The sequence below is a fragment of the Salvelinus fontinalis genome, chromosome 23 (assembly GCF_029448725.1).
Source record: "Salvelinus fontinalis isolate EN_2023a chromosome 23, ASM2944872v1, whole genome shotgun sequence".
In the NCBI taxonomy this organism is placed as follows: Eukaryota; Metazoa; Chordata; class Actinopteri; order Salmoniformes; family Salmonidae; genus Salvelinus; species Salvelinus fontinalis.
The window spans coordinates 2,686,019-2,697,276 of record NC_074687.1 but is presented as its reverse complement, the minus strand read 5'-3'; the positions used below and the strand labels follow the sequence as shown (position 1 = coordinate 2,697,276).

General features: G+C 44.1%; 1 protein-coding gene across 1 annotated transcript in view; it reads right to left on the bottom strand.

Annotated features, from left to right (window-relative positions):
- LOC129820696 (unconventional myosin-XVI-like) overlaps positions 1-11,258 on the bottom strand; it is a 132,919-nt gene that overhangs the window by 11,625 nt on the left and 110,036 nt on the right. The gene's annotated exons all lie outside the window — the stretch shown is intronic.

The window sequence follows — 11,258 nt, the reverse complement described above, 5'->3', positions numbered from 1 at the left end:
GGTGTTTTAAGCCCAGTTACCTCACAGTGGTTTAGGGAGCATCCAAAGTTTAGCCAATGAGAGAACAGCTACTACAGCCTCTTTGCTAATGCACTCTGTGGGGCTCTGCTATGGACATGTTGTTCTCCTATCCTGGGTGTGAACATATCTCTGTTAGCAGTGTGTACACACCCATCATTCATGCCACAGAGGCATTTGACACAGTCCACAACCCTCAGTCAACGTGTGTGTGTGTGTGTCTGTGTGTGTGCGGGTGGATGTGTTTAACTAATAGTAAATAAACAAAAATGTGACCAACTGGGGACATTTTGTTAGACCCCATAAGGTCAAATGCTATTTCTAAGGTGGTTTCGAGTTAAGGTAGAATTAGGTTTAGGGTTAGTGTTACGGTTAGTTTTAGGGTTAGGGTTAGGAGTTAGAGTTAGGTTTAGAGTTATGGTTAAGGTTAGGCTTTGGGGTTAAGGTTAGGGTTAGGGGTTAGTGAAAATAAGATTTTGAATGGTTATAAATTGTGTGTACCCACAAGGTTAGATAAACAAAACTGTGTGTCTGTGTGTGTGTGTGTGTGTATGTGTGTGTGTGTGTGTGTGTGTGGTGTGTGTGCGTGTGTGTTGTGGGTGTATACGTTCCTTGGTTGGGAACACAACATTGTACAAGGAGAAATACAGAAAGGGCAGCACTTCCTCTACTTCCTTCAAATCAACAGCAAGAGATGGAGATGGAGATGGAGATGGGTCAACAGAATTAGAGGCCACAGTGTCAGCTCAGTGCTATGTGGCATGCTGTTGACATGTTACATTGTGGAAGAAGAACATATTTTCATGCCATGCCACGTCTAACCATAGTCTGGACACACCACATACAATTTTAAACAAACTTGAGACATATATGCTCTATAATGACTTAATTGACGTTGTGTGCCATTCATTTTCGATGTAGTATATAACAAGCTTTAAATAGGAAGCAGCTGGTAGCCTCAGATGGTATGGAACAGTGGATGCGTGTGAGGGGAGGATGGCTCAAATCAAATCCCAAATCAAATAAAATGTTATTGGTCACATACACATGGTTAGCAGATGTTATTGGTCTCATACACATGGTTAGCAAATGTTATCGCGAGTGAAGCGAAATGCTTATGTTTCTAGATCCGACAGTGCAGCTGTATCTAACAGGTAATATCTAACAATTCCACAACAAAACTTAATATCTAACAAATTCCACAACAAAACCTAATAGACACAATCTACTAAAGGAATGGGATGAGAATATACACGTATAAAATACATGGATGTCAGTGACAGAACGGCTAAGATGCAATAGATTGTAAAGGATACAGTATACATGATATACATATGAGATGAGTAATGGGTGATAGAGGGGTGAACAGGCAGTGGCTCGGGTGGTTATTGTCCTTGATGATCTTTTTGCCTTCCTGTGACATCGGGTGATGTAGGTGTCCTGGAGGGCAGGTAGTTTGCCCCCGGTGATGCGTTGTGCAGACCTCACTACCCTCTGGAGAGCCTTGTGGTTGTGGGCGGTGCAGTTGCCGTACCAGACAGTGATACAGCCCGAACAGGATGCTCTCAATTGTGCATCTGTAAAAGTTAGTGAGCGTTTTTGGTGACAAGCCACATTTCTTCAGCCTCCTGAGGTTGCTTTTGCGCCTTCTTCACCACACTGTCTGTGTGCGTGGACCATTTCAGTTTGTCGGTGATATGTACACCGAGGAATTTAAACTTTCCACCTTCTCCACTGCTGTCCTGTCAATGTGGACAGGGGGGTGCTCCCTTTGCTGTTTCCTGAAGTCCACGATCATCTCCTTTGTTTTGCTGACATTGAGTCAGAGGTTATTTCTCTGACACTGTTTTAGTTTCAGCCTATAGGAGGGGAGCAATAAGATGGAGTCATGGTCGGATTTGCCAAAAGGAGGGTGGGGAGGGCCTTGTATGCATCGTGGGAGTTAGAGTAGCAATGGTCGAGCGTGTTACTCGCTCGTGGACAGCAATCGATATGCTGAGAGAATTTAGGTAGCCTGGCTTTGTTAAAATTCCCAGCTACAAAAAAATGCAGCCTCAGGATATATGGTTTCCAGTTTGCATAAAGTCCAGTGAAGTTTCTTGATTGTCATCTTGGTATCCGCTTGCACGGCTGTGACGATAACCGAGGAGATAATACGGTCATCATTTTATTGTGAGTAATTCTAGGTTAAGTGAACAAAAGGACTTGAGTCCCTGTATGTTGTTACAATTACACCATGAGCCATTAATCATGAAACATACTGCTCCGCCTTTCTTCTTCCTGGAGGGATGTTAATTCCTGTCGGCGCGATGCACTGAAATTCCTGTTGGCTGTATGGACTCCGACAGCATGTCCCCAGTTTGCCATATTTCTGTGAAACAGAGTATGTTACAATCCCGGATATCTCTTTGGAAAACAACTCTTGCCCTGATTTTGTCTACTTTGTTAACTAGGGACTGGACATTAGCGAGTAATATACTCGGAAGCGGTGGGTGGTGTGCGCGCATCTGAAGCCTCACTAGAAGACCGCTCCGGCACCCTCTCCTCTCGCGGCATTGTTTTGAGTCGGCCTCTGGAATCATTTCAAATGCCCTGGTATGTGCAGACAAAGAATCCGCTTTGGGAAGTTGTTTTCCTGGTCATGGTGCTGGTTTTGCTGGTAAGCCGACGTCTCTCTGATATCCAATAGTTATTCCAAGTTGTATGTAAAAACACTTAAGGTTTTCTGGGCTAATAATACATGAAAAAACTAAATAATGCACAGTTTCCTAAGGACTAGAAGCGAAGCTGCCATCTCTATCGGTGCCATCTTTTAAATGATGTCTGGAATGGAGAAAATGGAATAGTTTCTAACCATGTGGTTGATACAATTCCATTGATGCCATTCCAGTCATTACTATGAGCCGTCCTCCCCTCAGCAGCCTCCACTGGTATGGAACATACACAAAACCTGTCTGCCAAGCACACTGCGGGGTGTTTCAGATCCCAGATAGCACGCCTATGAAAACATCATTCTCTACAGGTGCAGATGTAGTCTTCATTTGACCCTGCTTCTCACAGCAGGAAAATAATCCAGCAGCAATAGGAAATGTTAATTATTATTTGGATTATAATGGACACTTTTTTGTAGGGGTTGGTACATTTTTCAATAGGGCAAATCAAGCCAGAAACTTTAAAGTGGAAATTACAAACTTTAGGAGCCTTTTTAAACCTTGAATGCTCCAAAATGTGCATTTCCAGTTGCAATTCTCTGCGACAACAGAGTGATCAAATTAAGATAGCAGATTTGTACTGATCAGTTTTCTAGATTAACTTTTCCCTGAACACTGTTATAATCAAATCAAATCAAATTGTATTTGTCACATGCGCCGAATACCACAGGTGCAGACCTTACAGTGAAATGCTTGCTTACAAGCCCTTATCCAACAATGCAGTTTTAAGAAAAATAAGTGTTAGGAAAGTATTTACTAAAATGTTGGTGTTTGGTATTTCAACAGTTCTGACAGACGGGACAAGTGCTGAAGACACGAATGAGTCTTTAACAGCTACCAGTTTGTCATCACCAGCCTGTTGGCCAAACACTGACATTGGCCCATCTCTCAGCCCGGATTCCCCTGCTCCTGCCATTGTGTTCTGTGTCAACATTACACCATTGGCGTGACTTCAGCCTTTACCATAACACACACAACAGGAGAGGTGAGCGCAGTGTCACAGTGTAGAAATAGAGCACACAGATATGCTATTCTAAAGGCAGGCCAGAAGATACTGTGCCTTCAGAAAGTATTCACACCCCTTGATTTTTCCCACATTTTGTTATGTTACAAATGTATAATTGATAAAATGTCGATTTTGTTTGGTCACTGGCCCACACACAATACCCCATAACGTCAAAGTGGAATTATGTTTTTAGAAGAATTTTTAAAAAATTAATTACTAATGAAAAGCTGAAATGTCCTGAGTCAATATGTCACACCCTGGCCTAACCAAAATAGAGAATAAAAACCTCTCTATGGCCAGGGTGTGACATATTGACTCAAGACATTTCAGCTTTTCATTAGTAATTAATTCAATTTATTTTCTTCTAAAAACATAATTCCACTTTGACATTATGGGGTATTGTGTGTGACTAGGGTGGGCATTCTAGTTTCTTTATTTCTATGTTGGTGTGGTTCCCAATCAGAGGCAGCTGTCTATCGTTGTCTCTGATTGGGGATCATATATAAGTTGTCCTTTTTCGTTTGGGTTTTGTGGTTAGTTATTTTCTGTTTAGTGTCTGCACCAGACAGAACTGTTTTTTCGTTTTTTCTCTTTGTTATTTTGTTCGAGTGTTTTTTGATTAATAAAACATCATGAACACTTACCACGCTGCGTTTTGGTCCATGCATTCCGACAAGAGCCGTGACACAATAAGGATTCAACCCCTTTCTTTGGCAAGCCTAAATACGTTCAGAAATAAACATGTGCTTAACAAGTTACATAATAAGTTGCAGGGACTCTGTGTACAATAATAGTGTTTAACATCATTTTTGAATAACTACCTCATCTCTGTACCCCACACATACAATTATCTGTAAGGTCCCTCAGTCAAGCACTGAATTTCAACCACAGATTAAACCATAAAGACCAGGGAGGTTTTTCAAAGCCTCCGAAAGAAGGACACCTATTGGTAGATGGGATTTTCTTTTTAAAGAAGACATTGAATATCCCTTTGATCATGGTGACGTTATTAACTACACATTGGATGGTTTATCAATACACCCAGTCACTACAAAGATACAGGTGTCCTTCCTAACTTAGTTGCAGGAAAAGAAGGAAACCGGTCAGGGATTTCACCATGAGTACCATGCTTCATATGTTCAAGCATGGTGGTGGCGTCATCATGTTATGGGTATGGTTGTCATCGGCAAGGATTAGGGAGTATTTTTTATTTTTTTACAAAAATAAATGGAATAGAGCTAAGCACAGGCAAAATCCTAGAGGAAAACCTGGTTCAGTATGCTTTCCAACAGACACTGGGAGACAGTAACCTAAAACACAAGGACAAATCGTCTTGAATTATTATACTTTTTTTATGTAAAAATGTAAAATCTATGGCAAGACTTGAAAATGGCTGTCTTGCAATGATCAACATCCAACTTGACAGAGCTTGAAGAATTGTAAAAATAATAATGAGCAAATATTGTACAGTCTAGGTGTGCAAAGCTCTTTGAGACTTACCCAGAAAGATACAGCTGTAATCTCTGGCAAAGGTGATTCTAACATGTATTGACTAAGGGCTGTGAATATGTACACCTGCATTGCTTGCTGTTTGGGGTTTTAGGCTGGGTTTCTGTACAGCACTTTGTGACATCAGCTGATGTAAGAATGGCTTTATAAATACATTTGATTGAATACTTATGTAAATTATAAATTTCTGCATTTCAGTTTAAATACACTTGCAAACATTTCTAAAATCATGTTTCCACTTTGTCATTATGGGGTATTGTGCTGTAGACGGGTGAGAACAAAAAAATCGATTTAGTTCATTTTGAATTCAGGCTGTAACGCAACAGCATTAGAAATAAGTCAAAAGGTATGAATACTTTCTGAAGGCACAGTATGAAGTTCAATTTGGGCCCAATTCAGACATAGTAAGTGTTTTTTTTTTTTTTTTTTTTTTTTCTTCCAAGACGGCGTAGCAGTGTAGACGTCTTTGTCCTGTCGTGTCCCGTGTCCCTTGTATATATCTTTTTACATCTTTTTCTTCGCATATCTTTTAAAAATACTTTCTTAAACCTCAACTTCTAAATACTCTCCTGCAACCCGCCTCACCCAATGTGGCGTGGATCTGCTTTTTTTCTAAAGTATTTCTATTTACTTCTGATCTGGAATCCATCTACTGAAGATAGCCAGCTAACTGCCTACCAGCTATCAGTTAGCAAACCATTGCTAGCGGTCATCAGCTAACCTTTAGCTCGGAAAGCTCTCGCTAGTTCGAACAACGTGACTAAAACCAGAGCATAACGGACCTATTTCTCTCCATATCCCCGGATTCCTACCGCAAACTCTGAACATTTTCATCTGGATCTTCGCAACTAGCTAACCACAATCCCGGGTGACCACTCCTGGCTAGCGTTTCCATCCCGGAGCAGGCACCGGAGCAGGCACCAATTAGCCTGAAGCTAATTGGCTAGGGCTCCTGTGCTACCACTGAAGCCCACTCCTGGGCTACAAGACCCGGACCCATTTACTGCCGGTACGGAGCACGGAACCCCGCCTATGCTCTACGACTGGAATACCGACATAATCTGCCCGGGGACTCCAACAGGCCCCTCAGGCGTGACGCCCGCTGAAGGCCCATTCTGCTAACCTACTAGGCCTGTTAGCTACATAGAGCTAACTGGAACCCTACTAATTCCACGACTGGTCTATCGACGTCACCGCACAAAGAGGCAAAAACAGACTTCACCCCCATCGCGACGTCCCCCAAAGGCTAACTTGCCTGCCCCGGTCTGCTAACTGCTAGCTTATCTTGCAGCTAGCGCAGCCAGGAAGCTAGCACCAGTTAGCAAACACAACTCTACAATTCACAACCTCTCTTTCGCCATTGCTATCCGGCTTGGATTCTCTGTCGACACGACCACGTCTGGTTTGCAGACGTGCCCTCAACCGGTGCCCTCAACCGGTGCCCTCAACCGGCCTCCGTCTGAGCAGACCCCCTCCGTCTGAGCAGACCACCCCCCCGGGCTACTAACTTTAAACGCGTGCTAGCTTAGTGGAGGCCTCACTACTCCATCTACGGCTGCCCCCTGGACACTATGATCACTTGGCTACATAGCTGATGCCTGCTTGACTGTCCATTAATTCACGGTACTCCATTCTGTTTATTTGTGTTTTATCTGTCGGCTCTGTGCCTTAACTCAGGATCTGTGTGTAGTTAATCCGACCCTCTCTGCCCAGTCGTCGCCATTTTTACCTTCTGTTGCTGTGTTAGCTGACTAGCTGCTGTTATCTCACCTGCTGTTTTAGCTAGCTCTCCCAATCATGACCTGCAATCACTTTATGCCTTATTGTATGTCTCTCTCAAATATCAATATGCCTTGCATACTGTTGTTCAGGCTAGTTATCATTGTTTTGGTTTGCAATGGACCCCGTAGTTCCACTCTCCGTACCTCTGATACCTCCTTTGTCCCACCCCCCACACATGCGGTGACCTCACCCATTGAGACCAGCATGTCCAGAGATACAACCTCTCTTATCATCACCCAGTGCCTGGGCTTGCCTCCGCTGTACCCGTGCCCCACCATACCCTGGTCTGCACATTATGCCCAGAATCTATTCTACCACGCCCATAAATCTGCTCCTTTTATTCCTTGTCCCCAACGCTCTAGGCGACCAGTTTTGATAGCCTTTAGCCGCACCCTCATCCTACTACTACTCTGTTCCTCGGGTGATGTGGAGGTAAACCCAGGCCCTGCATGTCCCCAGTCACCCTCATTTGTTGACTTCTGTGATCGAAAAAGCCTTGGCCTCATGCATGTCAACATCAGAAGCCTCCTCCCTAAGTTTGCCTTACTCACCGCTTTAGCACACTCTGCCAACCCTGATGTCCTTGCCGTGTCTGAATCCTGGCTTAGCAAGGCCAACAAAAACTCTGAGATTTCCATACCCAACTATAACACTTTCCGTCAAGATAGAACTGCCAAAGGGGGAGGAGTTGCAATCTACTGCAGAGATAGCCTGCAAAGTTCTGTCATACTTTCCAAGTCTATGCCCAAACAGTTCGAACTTCTAATTTTAAAAATTAATCTCTCCAGAAATAAGTCTCTCACTGTTGCCGCCTGCTACCGACCCCCCTCAGCTCCCAGCTGTGCCCTGGACACCATCTGTGAATTGATCGCTCCCCATCTAGCTTCAGAGTTTGTTCTGTTAGGTGACCTAAACTGGGATATGCTTAACACCCCGGCAGTCCTACAATCTAAGCTTGATGCCCTCAATCTCACACAAATCATCAAGGAACCCACCAGGTACAACCCTAAATCCGTAAACATGGGCACCCTAATAGACATTATCCTGACCAACTTGCCCTCCAAATACACCTCTGCTGTCTTCAATCAAGATCTCAGCGATCACTGCCTCATTGCCTGTATCCGCCACGGGTCCACGGTCAAACGACCACCCCTCATCACTGTCAAACGCTCCCTGAAACACTTCTGCGAGCAGGCCTTTCTAATCGACCTGGCCCGGGTACCCTGGAAGGATATTGACCTCATCCCGTCAGTTGAGGATGCCTGGTCATTCTTTAAAAGTTATTTCCTCACCATATTAGACAAGCATGCTCCATTCAAAAAATGCAGAACCAAGAACAGATATAGCCCTTGGTTCACTCCAGACCTGACTGCCCTCGACCAGCACAAAAACATACCGTGGCGAACTGCAATAGCATCGAAGAGCCCCCGTGATATGCAACTGTTCAGGGAAGTCAGGAACCAATACACGCAGTCAGTCAGGAAAGCAAAGGCCAGCTTTATCAAGCAGAAATTTGCATCCTGTAGCTCTAGCTCCAAAAAGTTCTGGGATACTGTAAAGTCCATGGAAAACAAGAGCACCTCCTCCCAGCTGCCCACTGCACTGAGGCTAGATAACACGGTCACCACTGATAAGTCCGTGATAATCGAAAACTTCAACAAACATTTCTCAATGGCTGGCCATGCCTTCCACCTGGCGATTCCAACCTTGGCCAACAGCCCCGCCCCCCCCCGCTGCTACTCGCCCAAGCCTCCCCAGCTTCTCCTTTACCCATATCCAGATAGCAGATGTTCTGAAAGAGCTGGAAAACCTGGACCCATACAAATCAGCTGGGCTTGACAATCTGGACCCCCTATTTCTGAAACTGTCCGCCGCCATTGTCGCACCCCCTATTACCAGCCTGTTCAACCTCTCCTTCGTATCATCTGAGATCCCCAAGGATTGGAAAGCTGCCGCTGTCATCCCCCTCTTCAAAGGGGGAGACACCCTGGACCCAAACTGTTACAGACCTATATCCATCCTGCCCTGCCTATCTAAGGTCTTCGAAAGCCAAGTCAACAAACAGATCACTGACCATCTCGAATCCCACCGTACCTTCTCCGCTGTGCAATCCGGTTTCCGAGCCGGTCACGGGTGCACCTCAGCCACGCTCAAGGTACTAAACGATATCATAACCGCCATCGATAAAAGACATTACTGTGCAGCCGTCTTCATCGACCTGGCCAAGGCTTTCGACTCTGTCAATCACCATATTCTTATCGGCAGACTCAATAGCCTCGGTTTTTCTAATGACTGCCTTGCCTGGTTCACCAACTACTTTGCAGGCAGAGTTCAGTGTGTCAAATCGGAGGGCATGTTGTCCGGTCCTCTGGCAGTCTCTATGGGGGTACCACAGGGTTCAATTCTCGGGCCGACTCTTTTCTCTGTATACATCAATGATGTTGCTCTTGCTGCGGGCGATTCCCTGATCCACCTCTACGCAGACGACACCATTCTGTATACTTCCGGCCCTTCCCTGGACACTGTGCTATCTAACCTCCAAACGAGCTTCAATGCCATACAACACTCCTTCCGTGGCCTCCAACTGCTCTTAAATGCTAGTAAAACCAAATGCATGCTTTTCAACCGCTCGCTGCCTGCACCCGCAGACCCGACTAGCATCACCACCCTGGACGGTTCCGACCTAGAATATGTAGACATCTATAAGTACCTAGGTGTGTGGCTAGACTGCAAACTCTCCTTCCAGACTCATATCAAACATCTCCAATCCAAAATCAAATCTAGAGTCGGCTTTCTATTCCGGAACAAAGCCTCCTTCACTCACGCCGCCAAACTTACCCTAGTAAAACTGACTATCCTACCGATCCTCGACTTCGGCGATGTCATCTACAAAATAGCTTCCAATACTCTACTCAGCAAACTGGATGCAGTTTATCACAGTGCCATCCGTTTTGTTACTAAAGCACCTTATACGACCCACCACTGCGACCTGTATGCCCTAGTCGGCTGGCCCTCGCTACATGTTCGTCGTCAGACCCACTGGCTCCAGGTCATCTACAAGGCTATGCTAGGTAAAGTGCCGCCTTATCTCAGTTCACTGGTCACGATGGCTACACCCACCCGTAGCACGCGCTCCAGCAGGTTTATCTCACTGATCATCCCTAAAGCCAAAACCTCATTTGGACGCCTTTCCTTCCAGTTCTCTGCTGCCTGCGACTGGAACGAATTGCAAAAATCTCTGAAGTTGGAGACTTTTATCTCCCTCAACAACTTTAAAAATCTGCTATCCGAGCAGCTAACCGATCGCTGCAGCTGTACATAGTCCATCTGTAAACTACCCACCCAATTTACCTACCTCACCCCCATACTGCTTTTATTTATTTACTTTTCTGCTCTTTTGCACACCAGTATCTCTTCTTGCACATGATCATCTGATGATTTATCACTCCAGTGTTAATCTGCTAAATTGTAATTATTCGATTTATTGCCTACCTCATGCCTTTCGCACACATTGTATATAGATTCTCTTTTTTCTAACATGTTATTGACTTGTCTATTGTTTACTCCATGTGTAACTCTGTGTTGTTGTCTGTTCACACTGCTATGCTTTATCTTGGCCAGGTCGCAGTTGCAAATGAGAACTTGTTCTCAACTAGCCTACCTGGTTAAATAAAGGTGAAATAAAAAAAAATATATATATTTTTTTAAACTTCTCAGTATGTGGTATTCAGAATGACCTTATGCATGTGCCCAAAGAGCTCTTTGGGAGTGGCTCCCTGATGGCGACTGAATACATTTTATTCAACCGCTGAAAACCCTCCCACTTGATGGCCAACAGATTTTCTCATGGAGTTTTCATTCAATGGGAATATCAGTACATTTATCTAAAGCCATCCCTTTAAATACGATGTACCTTTAACTCAAATTAGCTTGAAAGACAGAATAATACATGGAGAGAATGGGTTCAGAATATTTGGGATCAATGAGAGAATGCCATCAAAATGCATCCGTACCAATTGGTTGATTTAAACATTCTCTGATCTTGTAGATTATTAATGGTTAGGAACGTATTTAAGAAATCTACCTATTCCATAAAGAACTGGTTTGGAGAGCCTTTATGCACTAAATACAGTATATTGGTCAATTAAAAACAGTGGTTTGATTAATCCTGAAAGTTGTTCAATCCATTAAATAAATATTAAATATTGGAAAGAGGAGAAAAGCGTAACACC